Raw genomic sequence first — 15228 nt, 5'->3', positions numbered from 1 at the left:
GCAACAATGGAGAATGGGGTGGCGCTCCTGTTCTTCCACTACTATCAGTCTCTGACAATCGCTGGACACCACTGAAACTGCATTGTGAGGAAAAGTAAAGCATGTAGAGGGAAGAGACTGAAAAATTACTTTTAGAATTTAAGGATTTGTTTTTCCAAAAGGGCCTTTACCAGCAGCACATATTACAAAGCATCACACACCAAGGAAAAATGAATTACCAGTCACAAACCATACAGAGTACCAAGGAACTTGCAGCCAATTTTGAAGGAATTTATCGATCAACAGCTGAAAGATACGATAATTGAAGAAAGTGATAGTGCTTGCGGGGCAGGAACAGTCGTCGCGAAAGCAAAAAAAAATATCAAAGGCTGAACCCCGAAAGTATAGCTTTTTTGTGACTACAGACACCTAAATGCGAAAACCATAACAGACCCCTACTCCTTGCCAAATATCACAGAAATCGTGGATCATTTATGACATCACAGACATTTTTTAATAAAGGATTTGAAGAGCTGTTATCGTCAGATACAAGTTGCACCGCAGGATCGACACAAAACAGCGTTTTCAGCAACCTAGGGACACTACCACTTCAGAAGGATGTCATTCTAATTAGAAAATGCACCTGCAAAGTTTCAGTGATTGCTGGTCGGAGTACTCAGAGGCTGAAACCTACGGCTAGATGACATGTTTATCTATGGGAGTGATATGGAACAGCATATGCAGCGATTAAGGGGGTTAAAAGCAGCGAAGTTAACACTGAGTAAGAAAAGAGTAATTTTGTGATGGAAAAGATAGCAAACCTAGGTCATATCGCAAATAAAGAAGAGGTTAAGATAGGCAGAAGTTTAATTAGAGCTGCACGTGAATTTCCTAGACCAGAATCAGTAAAGGTGCTGCAATCGTTCTTAGGAGTCGCGAACTATTACCGCTGGCTCCTAAAACGATTTGCGGATGCAGCCAGACCGTTGACACAATTGTTAAAAAAGGGTACTAAATTTGTGTGGTCAGAAGAGTGCCAGCTTATTTTCAGGAGCTAAAAGAACCTTTAACATTGAGGTCGATATTGGTTTCTCTGGATGTTAATAGAGAATTTGTTGTATCATGTTATGCATCGAACCATGCACTTGGCTGTGTGCTGTCACAAGAGGTAGAAGAAGTAGAACATACGGTAGCTTATACATCAAGGCAACTAAATTCTGCAGAAAGTAGTTATTCCACGACGGAAAAATAGATGTTAAGCCTTATTTATGGAATCACGTATTTCAAATGTTATCTGTACGGTAAAAAGTTTACAATAATAGCAGTGCATGCGGCATTAAAATGGTTGTTGGAGTTAAAAGAGCCTTCTAGTAGGTTGACGCGATGGGCAGTAAGACTGAGTGAATTTGATTCTTAAGTCACGCATAAACATAGGAAGAAGCACGGAAATGCGGATGGCTGAAGTAGAAAAGTAGCAGAATTACATATGGGGATACTGAGCCTAAAGAATGGCAAACTGCAAAGAAGGTGGATGATGATTTTAAGCCGTATTTTAAGCAGTCATAGATTCTTGTGAGGGTGCGTTGCTATGCAGAGAAACCATGTTGGCACCGCAGGTAGTAGTACAAGCGAAGTTAAGGAATAGAGTGCTTCAAGAAGCTCGTGATCACAGATTAGTTGGTCATGGACATGTATCAACGAACGAGTAGCAGAAAGGAATAGGCAGGCGGACGTAAGCCAGTATGTGCGGAACTGCATACAGTGCCCATAGAGGGCGCATTTGTGTCGAACAAGAGCAGTATTGCACTCCTTACCATTAGCATTAGCACCATTCGAATTTCTGGGGATTGATGTCTTAGGTCTACTCAGTAAAATACCTGCAGGGAATAGATATGTACTCACAATCATAGATCAGTTTTGAAGACACATAGGCGATGCCAAACTAGCAAGCATCAACAGTGGCACAAACGCTAGTGAATAACTGGATATTGAAGTTTGGAGTGCCTGAAACAATAGTAACAGACCAGGGAACGAACTTCATGTCAGATCTATTCAGGGAATTGTGTAAGTTACTGAATGTGAAGAAGTTAAGGATGAATCCTCTAAATCCGCAAACCAATGGAAGAACTGAAAGTGAGCTTAGGACAGTCGGAAAGATGCATGGATACTACGTTGATTCATATCACACCAACTGGGATCTCTGTCTGTCTGTCTGTCTGTCTGAACTCGAAACAGCATTCGAATACGGGAATATAGCCATATGAAGTAGTATATGGTTGTAAAACGCCATCACCGTTCGACATATTGAAAACGAAATAAGGGAAGACTGGAGAGTCTGTTAAGGAATTTGCCAGAGTAATTAGAGAAATTTGGAACTGAGTGCGGAGGATAAATACACGAGAACTGGGGAAACAGGAATAGGTGGGCGTACGGTAAGAATACTATGGTGTAAGGTTGATCGGTGGGTGATGCTCTCAACTACGTATGCGCCGAAGGGAAAGACAAAGAAGTGTTTTTCAAAGTATCAGGGACCATACCAAGTGGCAGAGACTACGTCGCCGGTACATGTCAAGATTCAGTTATCGATGAAAACGACAACTATGCGTATAGGGTGGTTGAAACCTTTCCAAGGGAGTCCGGAAGTTATTCCGCTGACAGGAGATGCGGACTGTAAAGTGAGAGTGAGGAGAAAGGTATCGGAAGATAAACAAGACGTTGTGAATGAAACGGTAACGAGGAACCCGTATGGATTAAGGCCTTGGAGATAGTCATTTAATATTTTTTTAGGTTAGGTGCAGATTTAATGTAATTAGTGCAAGCAGCTGCGGAGCAGCAATAAAATAAGAAAGAGAAAATAAAAGCTATTCCTACCTATAGGTGAGGTGCAGAGAAGGCAAGATGATGTGGTTCGTAGCGGGACTACTGATCTTCATTGAGGTGAAAGTGTTAAAGAATCAGCACCTTGAAGTGCGAGTGCTGTTCGCCAGGCAGGAAGACCTAATGATCAACAGTCATCGCTGGATGATGCGGGTGGTATTCCACGCATGGGAGATGCGTACCGAGGTGAGAAGATTGGAAAAAGCATTCGACAAGTTCCGTCACGGGATACTCAAAGGAAGTGCCTAGGTATGTGAGGGAGTACATGTAGCATAAGAAAAATTAACGAGTGAGATGACCGAGGTATATTCCACATACGCGAAGGAAGACGAGTTGGATAGACGCCGGAGGTCGGCTTGTGAAAACAATATCTGGCACTGTTAACGTGGAATTCGTTCGAACGGTGAACGACACCGCAGAAGAGGTTAAGCAGTTGGCAAAAGGAAACAAAGCCCTGAGTGATTGGCACATTACGCAAACTGCAAGTTTAGCGAAGGACGTATTAAATAACAAATGACTACTACAAGTGACTGGAGAAACAATGCACTGTGCCAGAGCTACTGAAGAGGCAGTTAATCAGTATATCACAGAACTATAAGCCGAAGTAGAAGCCTTAGATAGGGCAGTAGTAATGACAAAATGGTTGCAGTCCGTAAAAGACAGTTTTTGCAAAGCTTGAGGGAAAGTAACGGAACAACAGGAGGCTATGCAGCTGGCTGTAAGAGTTCATTTCTCCCCAGAGCAGTATTTAGAGGGTCTAAGGAAAGTACAGAAGGAACTACAGTCAGAGTTGGGATTGGTTTTAGAACCCGACCACAAACACTTAGGTTTTTGAATCACTGCGTATTAATCTAATTTATTAGACACAGTTCCTGCGTTTTCGTCAGGGACTACAGTAGATTTACGTAGCGCGAGTCGATAGTCTTTTGTTTGTTTGTTGTGAAAGCTAGTGACCGCTTGTTGGCGTCAGTCAGCCAGTCAGTCAGGCAGCAGTAGCCGGCCGAGACACAAGCAGCAGCAGGGAAGTAACCGATTTTGTGACTTTTACGAGTTCCTAACCAGGAGCGAATTTTATATCATCATCCGTGTGCTTTAATAGTTAAGTTTCTTGAGGTTCTGCGTGTTTATTTAATATCTAATAGCCACAGTTCTCGCACGGGGATCCAACGGACGTCCAGCACGTCAGAGTCCTCCGATGAGTCCTCACCGGTGGCTAGAGGAAAGAGGAAGTCAAGTACAGAATCTTTGAGTCGAAGCCGCGCTGGTCCACATTATCTCCAAAAAATGAAACGCATATTGTGGAGCCAGAGGCCGTACTCGCTTATCAGAGGAGTCAGTCACGGCCTGAGGTTATACCGGGGTCAGTTCTAAAACGAGTGAACTACACGAGAAAAATAAAAGCAAGATAGATTCGGCGTAGCAGTACTTTCCGTGTCACTCGGTCATCTGGAACGATCGACAACTTGAGTGGACCGCAAGATAACTCCGGCGGAGCAGAACTTTCCGTGTCACTCGGTCACCTGGAACGATCGAAAGTTTGGAGATTGCGCTCTGTACGCAGTGAAACCAGCCTTTTCGTTCTGAGTCTCCTCGCAAGCGCCTGGTAAATATTTATTTTTCTGACAGCAAAAAGAATTCCGTCAGAACTAACAACGAGGATTCATCAAGTATTTTGTCTGGAATGCAGTATTATATGGCAGCGAATCATGTGATTTCAAAAAGATGGAGGAAAAAAAATACTAGGATGGTTTTTTAACGTCTCTGTAGTAAAAAAATACCTGAAATGAAATGGACTAAGAGAATGAGAAATAGAAAGGTACTTTTAAGAACAGTAGGGGAAACTACAATAAGAATGAGAAATACGTCTCGGTTGGGACATCTATTTTGTGAAGAAATTGCCCGCACAGGAAAGCCATCGCAACAAAGATTGCAGCAGAGACAAGTAATTCTCTCCAGACAAATATCAACATGGTTCCTATGAAAGAGCACAGCTGATTTCCTTCCCATTCTCGAAACAATCAGAGCTTGTGCTCCCTCTCTGGTAACTTCGACGTCAACGAGACGCTAGAACCTAATCTTCCTTCCTTAATAATACACTATACGACAAACAGAATCGGCACACGGTAGAGGAATTATCCGAATGGGACGGAAATCAGTAGATATGATGCACATGTAGAGACAAACAAATTACTACACTGTCAGAAAAATTGGATGATTTATTCAAGAGAAAGAGCTTCGCAAATTGAGCAAGTAGTAGCGTCTTGATCCACCACTGGCCCTTATACTGTTATGGAACTGTTGGGTCCTCCTGAGGGATGTCAAGCTAAATTCTGTCCAATTGGCATGTTACATTATCAAAATCCAGAACTGTTTGGAGGGCCCTGACCATAATGCTCCAAAGTTTCTCAATTGGGGAGAGATCTGGCGACCTTTCTGGTTTGGCAAGTATGAAGACAAGCAGCAGAAACTCTCGACGTGTGCAGGCAGGCATTATCTTGCTGAAATGCAAGCCCAGGAAGGCTTGCCTTGAAGGGCAACAAAATGGGACGTAGAATACCGTCGACGTACCGCTATGCTGTAAGGGTGCTGTGGTAACAACCAAAGGGCTTGTGCTGTGAAAAGAAATTGCACATCCTGGTCGTTGGGCCGCAAGGCGGGCGTCATCCAGGTTGGTAGTCCGCCGTTGTCTGGGACGTCTCCAGGCACGTCTTCGGCCTGGAATCTCATTGACTGGAGTAGAGTTGCCTTCAGTGATGAGTCCCGCTTTGAAATGAGCCCCAGGAACCAGTGAAGAGAGCAGTGGGATCCCAATCCGACGGTCGCCCTCCATACTGCCCGATAAGCAGCGGAGATGGTCTGGACCCCTATGGTTGTGATCTGCGGCACACTTACAGTAAAGCAGTACGTCAATAATGTTCTACACTCTGTTTTGTTGCCCTTCATGGCAAGCCATCCTGGGCTTACACTTCAGCAAGACAGCGTTCACCTGCACACGGCGAGAGTTTCTACTGATTGTCTTCGTGCTTGCCAAACCCTACTGTGGCCAGCAAGGTGGCCAGACCTCTCCCCAATTGCGAATGTCTGAAGCACAATGGGCAGCGATCTCCAAACATCTCGTGATTTTGACGATCTAACTCGCCAATTCTACAGAATTTGTCACGCAAACCTGCAGCAGGACATCCTACAATTCTGTCAATCGATGGCAAGCTGTACAACTGCTTGCAGAAAGGCCAGGGGTGAAGCAACGCGTTATTGACTTGCCCGATTTGTGAAATCCCTTCTCTTGAATAAATCACCAAATTTTTCTAAAATTGTAATCATTTGTTTGTCTGTATATGTACATCACATCTAACGATATCCATCCAATTCGGATAACCCCTTTATGGTGCGTCGTTGCTTTTTTGTATTTTAGAGTGTATTATGAACAACTTTTGAGACAGCTTTATCTATGGAGAGTAATTTTGGTATATGGAGAAAACTGTAGGAAACGTTCTTTGAGAGATAAAGAGCGTAAAAGGTCACATGGACATACGGTCGGAAATTCATTCCACTGGAGGTACTCACTTGGAAGCAGAGATAAAACTTCGTTGACTGTGTAGTTTTCGATTATTGAAAGCACATAAGAGAACACACCAGGAAACGGGATTGTTGTGTCTGCAACAGTGTTTTAGCTCCGCACTCAAGAGGGAAGTGAGCTGGAGCACCGTCATGTAACAACCACAGTACCCTTCGTACCACCATAGGCACGTCTTCCAGCAGGGGAGACAGGGTCGTCAGCAGGAAGTGTAGATATGCCTCGGCTGTGACGTGTTGTGGAAGGAATATTGGTCGCACGAAGCAGTCGCCAGTAATCTACGTTGAGGCTAGTGCTGATGATTCGCTACCACCATATTGTGGGGATTGTTAGTAGCCCTTAGGTGGGTGTTGTGAAGATTGATGATACTGTCCCCCCCTCCCCATAAAGGTAGCTTCATTTGTAAATAAGATAGATGATAGAAGCCGGCCGGAGTGACCAAGCGGTTCTAGGCGCTACAGTCTGGAACCGCGCAACCGCTACGGTCGCAGGTTCGAATCCTGCCTCGGGCATGGATGTGGGTTAGGTTTAAGTAGTTCTAAGTTCTAGGGGACTGATGACCATAGCAGTTGAGTCCCATATTGCCTCAGAGCCATTTGAACCATTTTTTGTTGATAGAAATTCAATCACCATGGTGGTCTGTGTGAACCAACGACAACACCATCACCGTGGAGACAAGTTCGTAATCAATCAACCCTGCACGTGTTGCAAGTGACACAGATACTGGTAGTTCTCATGCAGAATGTTGCACACAGTTTTCTGTTTACTTTAGGGTAGTGGGCCACCTGCCAGTTACTAGTACTGGGATTACTGTCAAAGATCTTTTACCTTCTCTTTCTAGTAGCTGTACCTCCTTGGAACACGTTTGTAACTGTACATCCATATGACCTGTTTTTGCTTCTTATCCTCTCAGATATCGTTTCCTGCTGTTTGCCCGCCTTGATAATCATCCTGTATACGAGGCACATTCAATAAGTAATGCAACACTTTTTTTTTCTGAAAGCAGATTTGTTTCATTCAGGATTCCAATATATCATATTATTCCTCACTCTTGTGGCTCCAACCCTATTTTCAACATAGTCTACATTCAATGCGATTGCGTTACGCCACTTTCCTGAGAGGCCGCTCGGGCTTAGCCGAGCGGTCTGTGGCGCTGCAGTCATGGGCTGTGCGACTGGTCTCGGCGGAGGTTCAAGTCCTCCCTCGGGCATGGGTGTGTGTGTTTGTCCTTAGGGTAATTTAGGTTAAGTAGTGCGTAAGCTTAGGGACTGATAACCTTAGCAGTTAAGTCCCATAAGACTTCACACACACATTTTTACTGAGAGGGTTTGTATATCCGCATGGTATCACGCCACTGGTTGACGCTGGACGCACCATCTTGTTGCACCAATAATCTCTAAATCATCCATGTACTGCATCCCATGGAGAGCATTTTTCATTGGGCCAAACAGATTGAAGTCGAAAGCTGTGAGATTCGAGCAATATGTTGGATGGGAAGAAAGAGTCCAATAAAGTTTTGTGACCTCCTCGTGTCTGCTGAATTGTGTGAGGCCTTGTGTTGTCATGGAGAAGAAGTTTGTTCGCAATTTTGTGGCGACGAACATTTAGAAGTCCTTTTTTCAACTTCCTGAGGGTAGGAGAAAGAGTCCAATAAAGTTTTGTGACCTCCTCGTGTCTGTTGACTTGTGTGAGGCCTTGTGTTGTCATGGAGAAGAAGTTTGTTTGCAATTTTGTGGCGACGGACACTTAGAAGTCCTTTTTCCAACTTCCTGAGGGTAATACAACACAGAGGTGATCGTTGCTCAATGAAGGAGGCATCGAACAGAGGCTCAGAAGACTGCGAGCATGACTTTACGAGCTGAGTGTGGGCTTTGAACTTCTTCTTTTAAGAAGAAGTGATGGTGCACCACACCATGGAATGCTGTTTTGTTTCCGGTTTGAAGTGATGATTCCATGTTTCATTGCCTGTGGTGATGTTCGCCAAAAAATTGTCACGACCAGCCACGTAACATGCAAGCAATCCCACACAGACGATCCTTCATTGCTCTTTATGGTCCTCCGTTAGGCCATGAGGAACGCAGCAGGTGCACACCTTCGACTGCCCCAACTGGTAGACGAGTGTGCCAGTACTACTATTTAGATTAGATTAGATTTACTTTCATTCCAATTGATCCGTAGTGAGAAGGTCCTCCATGATGTGGAACATGTCAGAAAAACAACAATACATGACAAATATTTACAACTAAAACAAATAAGCTAATGTACCATTCCACAGGTACCAAGTGGAATGATCGTCATTTTTTAATGAACACTATATGAAAGAGTCATTTTCCAAATATTAATGCACTGAATTTAAAATAAAAAAGTTTTTGATTTATTTATAAGGTAATATACATGTAATACAACTACTATAATACTTATTTACAATGAACACATTACTGCACTGAAATGGTGCAGAAGTTAGATTGTACTTACACACACACACACACACACACACACACACACACACACACACACACACACACATATTTACAAAGAACACATTACTGCACTGAAATTGTGCAGAAGTTATATATGTAACTTACCAAACGAAAGCATTGGTATGTTGATAGACACACAAACAAACATAAACACACACAGAAATTTCAAGCTTTCGCAACGCACGGTTGCTTCATCAGGAAATAGGGAAGGAGAGGGAAAGACGAAAGGATGTGGGTTTTAAGGGAGAGGGTAAGGAGTCATTCCAAACTCGGGAGCGGAAAGACTTACCTTAGGGGGAAAAAGGACAGGTATACACTCGCACACACACACACACACACACACACACACACACACACACACACACAGATCCATCCGCACATATACAGACACAAGCAGACATATGTGAAGGCCACATATACACTCCTGGAAATGGAAAAAAGAACACATTGACACCGGTGTGTCAGACCCACCATACTTGCTCCGGACACTGCGAGAGGGCTGTACAAGCATTGATCACACGCACGGCACAGCGGACACACCAGGAACCGCGGTGTTGGCCGTCGAATGGCGCTAGCTGCGCAGCATTTGTGCACCGCCGCCGTCAGTGTCAGCCAGTTTGCCGTGGCATACGGAGCTCCATCGCAGTCTTTAACACTGGTAGCATGCCGCGACAGCGTGGACGTGAACCGTATGTGCAGTTGACGGACTTTGAGCGAGGGCGTATAGTGGCCATGCGGGAGGCCGGGTGGACGTACCGCCGAATTGCTCAACACGTGGGGCGTGAGGTCTCCACAGTACATCGATGTTGTCGCCAGTGGCCCGCGGAAGGTGCACGTGCCCGTCGACCTGGGACCGGACCGCAGCGACGCACGGATGCACGCCAAGACCGTAGGATCCTACGCAGTGCCGTAGGGGACCGCACCGCCACTTCCCAGCAAATTAGGGACACTGTTGCTCCTGGGGTATCGGCGAGGACCATTCGCAACCGTCTCCATGAAGCTGGGCTACGGTCCCGCACACCGTTAGGCCGTCTTCCGCTCACGCCCCAACATCGTGCAGCCCGCCTCCAGTGGTGTCGCGACAGGCGTGAATGGAGGGACGAATGGAGACGTGTCGTCTTCAGCGATGAGAGTCGCTTCTGCCTTGGTGCCAATGATGGTCGTATGCGTGTTTGGCGCCGTGCAGGTGAGCGCCACAATCAGGACTGCATACGACCGAGGCACACAGGGCCAACACCCGGCATCATGGTGTGGGGAGCGATCTCCTACACTGGCCGTACACAACAGGTGATCGTCGAGGGGACACTGAATAGAGCACGGTACATCCAAACCGTCATCGAACCCATCGTTCTACCATTCCTAGACCGGCAAGGGAACTTGCTGTTCCAACAGGACAATGCACGTCCGCATGTATCCCGTGCCACCCAACGTGCTCTAGAAGGTGTAAGTCAACTACCCTGGCCAGCAAGATCTCCGGATCTGTCCCCCATTGAGCATGTTTGGGACTGGATGAAGCGTCGTCTCACGCGGTCTGCACGTCCAGCACGAACGCTGGTCCAACTGAGGCGCCAGGTGGAAATGGCATGGCAAGCCGTTCCACAGGACTACATCCAGCATCTCTACGATCGTCTCCATGGGAGAATAGCAGCCTGCATTGCTGCGAAAGGTGGATATACACTGTACTAGTGCCGACATTGTGCATGCTCTGTTGCCTGTGTCTACGTGCCTGTGGTTTTGTCAGTGTGATCATGTGATGTATCTGACCCCAGGAATGTGTCAATAAAGTTTCCCCTTCCTGGGACAATGAATTCACGGTGTTCTTATTTCAATTTCCAGGAGTATATATATATATATACCACACATCCAGTTGCACAGCAACGTGTTTGATTGTGATCTGTCGATCAGCTCAAATGAGAGTATCCGTGTATTCCAACACTGCAGGAGTCATTGTTGAACGGGCTGGCTGGCACGCGAGAGATCGGACAGGTTTGCACGACGATGTTGCAATCATAGATGACTCGCCCAGTGAAACACCGTGCTTTTATTTCATTACAGGTCTTTGTCGAAATTCTGAAAACGCCTATGAATATTTGCAATGCTCTGGTTTTCCACCAAAAGAAATCAACGACAGCTCTCTGCTTGGAATGCGCATCCGTTTCTAACAGACGCCATTTTCAAGGCTACGTTTAGCGCTGACACCTACTGAAACTTCATAAAACTACATTATAATGACCCACCTACTATCGATATATACCAGTTCGGCCGATTTCAGCGTCACCCGTTGAGGAATGACTGCTAGTCAGACACGTGCACAGTGTATGTATTTGTAGCATCGATGAGCGTGCTATCCATGTGCAGAATGAGGAAGGTACGCGATCTATGTGACTTTAACCGAGGGCAGATTGTGACAGACTGGAGGCTCGGCACAAGCATTTCGAAAACTGCATAATTGGGTGGGTGTTTGAGGAATGCTGTGGTGAGTGTCTTCAACACATGGCGAAACCAAGGTGAAACCACTTCCAGTCATCGTGCAGCTGGGCAGCCTCCCCTCATTACAGTCAGTGGACGTTGTAGGCTGTGCATACTTATAACACAGGATACGCGGCGAACTGTGGCGGAACTAGCACAGAGACTTTACTGCTAGGCGGAGTACAAATGTGTCTGACGACAGAGTGAGCCAAACACTCCTAACAATGGACCTCCGCAGTCAGTGACCCATGCATGTGCCAATTTGCCAATATCAACACCACGCAACAACGACTAAAATGGGCACGTGAACACTGGCACTAGATGTTAGTCCATTGGTAGTGTTGCATGGTCTGATGAATCCTGATATCTTAGAATCCCGATACCTTCTTTATCATGCCAATGATAGGCCGCGAATCCGTCGCTTTCCATAGCAGCAGCTCCTTGGCGCCTGTACTGCGGTAGAGAGATAAGCTGGCGGCGGCTCCAATATGCTCTTTGGAACATTCATGTGGGCATCCATAGATTCAGTGGAGTTCATGCCAGGCACCATGGGGGCCAAGGAGTATGGTACACTGATTGCAGACCATGTACACGCCTTCATGACGGTCATGTTTTCCGACGGCAGTGACACTTTTCAGCAAGATGATGCGCCATGTCGCAAGGCGAGGAGTGTGATGGAGTGATTCGAGGAACACAGTGGCGAGTTCCAATTGATGTGCTGGCCCCCAAAGCCCCAAAACTCGCCAGATCTTGGATTGATTGATGTGGAGTCAAAGCCCATCACCCCCTCCCCAGAATTTACGGAAATTATCTACATCTACATATACACTCCGCTAGCCACCAAGCGGTGTGTGGTGGAGGGCACAATACGCGCCCAAGTCATATTCCCCCCCCCCCCCTCCCATCCTCTGTTCCACTCACGGATTGCGAGATGGAAAAACGACGTCTGAACGCCTCAGTACGAGCTCTAATTTCTCTTATTTTTGAATGGTGATTGAATGTTGGTGGTAATAATATATCCTCTACATTCTCGGCGAAGATCGGATTTCGGAATTTAGTGAGCAGCCCCCTCCGTTTAGTGCGTCGTCTATCTGCAAGTGTGTCCCACTTCAAACTTTCTATGAGATTTCTAACGCTTTCGCGATGGCTAAATGTACCAGTCACGAATCTTGCCGCTCTTCTTTGGACCTTCCCAATCTCTTGAATCAGACCCAACTGGTAAGGGCCCCATACAGACGAACAATACTCTAAGACTGGACGAACTAACGTATTGTAAGCAATTTCCTTTGTTGAAGGACTGCATCGCTTCAGGATTGTACCAATAAACCGCAATCTAGAGTTCGCCTTGCCCGTTACTTGTGCAATCTGATCATTCCATTTGAGATCATTTCGAATAGACACACCCAGATACTTGACGGATGTTACCGCTTCCAAAACTGGGCATTTATTTTGTACTCGTACATTACTCGGGATTTTCGCCTTGTTATACGCAGTAGGTTAGACTTACTAATGTTGAGAGATAACTGCCAGCCATTACACCACGCATTTATTTTCTGCAAATACTCATTGATTTGTTCACAACTTTCGTGCGATACTATTTTCCTGTAGACTACAGCATCATCGACAAACAGTCTAATGTCGCAGTCAATACCATCAACCAGATCGTTAATGTAAATCGTAAAAAGCAGTGTACCTATTACGCTGCCTGGGGCACACCTGATGTTACGCTTGTTTCTGTTAAAGTCATCCCATTCCGGACGACATACTGCTCTCTGTCTGTTAGAAAACTTTCTATTCAACCGCATATGTCATCGATAGACCGTAAGTGCGCACTTTTTGGAGCAAGCGACAGTGCGGAACTGAGTCGAACGCCTTTCGAAAGTCGAGAAATATGGCATCAACCTGGGAGCCGGTATCTAGAGCCTGTTGTATATCATGCACAAAGAGGGCCAGCTGTGTCTTGTATGACCACTGTTTCCTAAAACCGTGCTGGTTTCTGCAGATGAGCTTCTCAGAGTCTAGAAAGGTCATTATGTCTGAACACAAAATATGTTCCATGATTCTACAACAAATCGACGTCAATGAAATTGGCCGGTAATTATGTGCATCCGATTTTCTACCCTTTTTATAGATTGCTATGACCTGGGCCTTCTTCCAGTCCCTTGGAACTTTCCGCTGTTGCAATGATCTCTGATAGATGCTGGATAAGAATGGTGCTATATTTGTAGCATAGTCAACATATAATCTTACAGGGATATCGTCTGGACCAGATGCCTTCCTAACTAGAATTATATTAATACTGTCAGCTGCGCATGGGCGTTGATATAGATTAACGGGGACAGGTGAAAATGTGTGCTCCAACCGGGACTCGAACCCGGGATCTCCTGCTTACATGGCAGACGCTCTATCCATCTGAGCCACCGAGCGCACAGATGATAGTATGACTGCAGGGACTATCTCGCGCACGCCTCCCGCGAGACTCATTCTCACCTTGTAAGTCCACACACTACATTCGTAGTGTCCCACCCCAACACACTCATTACTCGTGGAAGACATTCTTCCAAGTCCCGTAAGAATTCGGGGAAAATGTGTGCATCCGCACAGAAGAAGGAGGTCATGGGCGGTATCGCCAGAACTATATACTTATATGGATATGGTGTCTGTTCTTTCGGACATGTCCGAAAGAACAGACACCATTGATGACCTGCAGCCGTCTAGAACGAAATTATAATTATATTAATACCGTCAGCTGCTGGGATGGGACACTACGAATGTAGTGTGTGGACATACGAGGTGAGAATGTGAGTTTCGCGGGAGGCGTGCGCGAGGTAGTCCCTGCAGTCGCACTATCATCTGTGCCCTCGGTGGCTCAGATGGATGGAGCGTCTGCCATGTAAGCAGGAGATCACGGGTTCGAGTCCCGGTCGGGGCACACATTTTCACCTGTCCCCGTTGATCTATATCAACGCCCGTGCGCAGCTGACGGTATTAATATAATTCTGATTTCGTTCTAGACGGCTGCAGGTCATCAATAATGTCATGTTCGAAAGAACAGACACCATATCCATATAAGTATATAGATGCCTTCCTGGCGTCTAAAGACTTTAGACGTCAGGAAGGCATCTGGCCCAGACTTGTATGTGCAGATGTGGTACCAACTCCCTCCAGCGACGTAGCAAGGCCTCATTGCTTACAAGGCAGTCGCGTCGGCTCTGTTATCTGTTACAAAGGTGGACATTCTGGCTATTAGGTGGGTGGGTGCAGTGTTCTGGCTGATCAGTGTATAGGGGCTGAAGTGTGAATATTCCACGATGTCCCACAACAGATTCCGCATTTCTTTTTCAGTCGGAATTGCCAGAGAAAAAAAGGATTGTGTTACTTGTTGAATGCCCCTCGTACCACTTCGATGTTTTCAGGAGGTCAAAATCTTCTAGCTGGAATAATCTTGGGAATGTACTCGACGATAAGTGAAGAAATACCCACTAACGCTGTAACTACTGTGTTCAGCGTACTCTTTTTTCTGTTCATAACATCGCTTAAACCTGCGGTAAGTCTACCAACAGAAGAATGGAGCGGCTTGGACAAGCCGAACAGTAAAGTCAGTTTGGTTTCCGGAGATATGCAAGATCGCGCGATGCAATATTACATCTTTTACTTATCTTAAAACGTAGTTTGTAGAAAGACATAGTACATTTATAGCACATGTAGGTTTAGAAGAAACCTTTATCAACTCTTGGAAATTCAGAAGTTACCAGCTAAAGAAATGGTTCAAATGGCTCTGAGCACTATGGGACTTAACTTCTGAGGTCATCAGTCTCCTAGAACTTAGAACTTCTTAAACCTAACTAA

At 45.7% G+C, this 15228-nt stretch overlaps 1 protein-coding gene and 1 non-coding gene across 23 annotated transcripts in view; both read right to left on the bottom strand.

Annotated features, from left to right (window-relative positions):
• The window catches only part of LOC126188844 (uncharacterized), a 2133693-nt gene that overhangs the window by 1243524 nt on the left and 874941 nt on the right, over positions 1-15228 (bottom strand). The window lies entirely within an intron of this gene.
• Trnat-ugu (transfer RNA threonine (anticodon UGU)) lies at positions 13733-13805 on the bottom strand. The gene has a single exon. It is a non-coding gene; the product is annotated as a tRNA-Thr (tRNA).

The sequence above is a fragment of the Schistocerca cancellata genome, chromosome 5 (genome assembly GCF_023864275.1).
Source record: "Schistocerca cancellata isolate TAMUIC-IGC-003103 chromosome 5, iqSchCanc2.1, whole genome shotgun sequence".
NCBI classification, from domain to species: Eukaryota; Metazoa; Arthropoda; class Insecta; order Orthoptera; family Acrididae; genus Schistocerca; species Schistocerca cancellata.
Note: the sequence above shows the minus strand (reverse complement) of the source record. Positions and strands in the feature narration are given on the sequence as shown.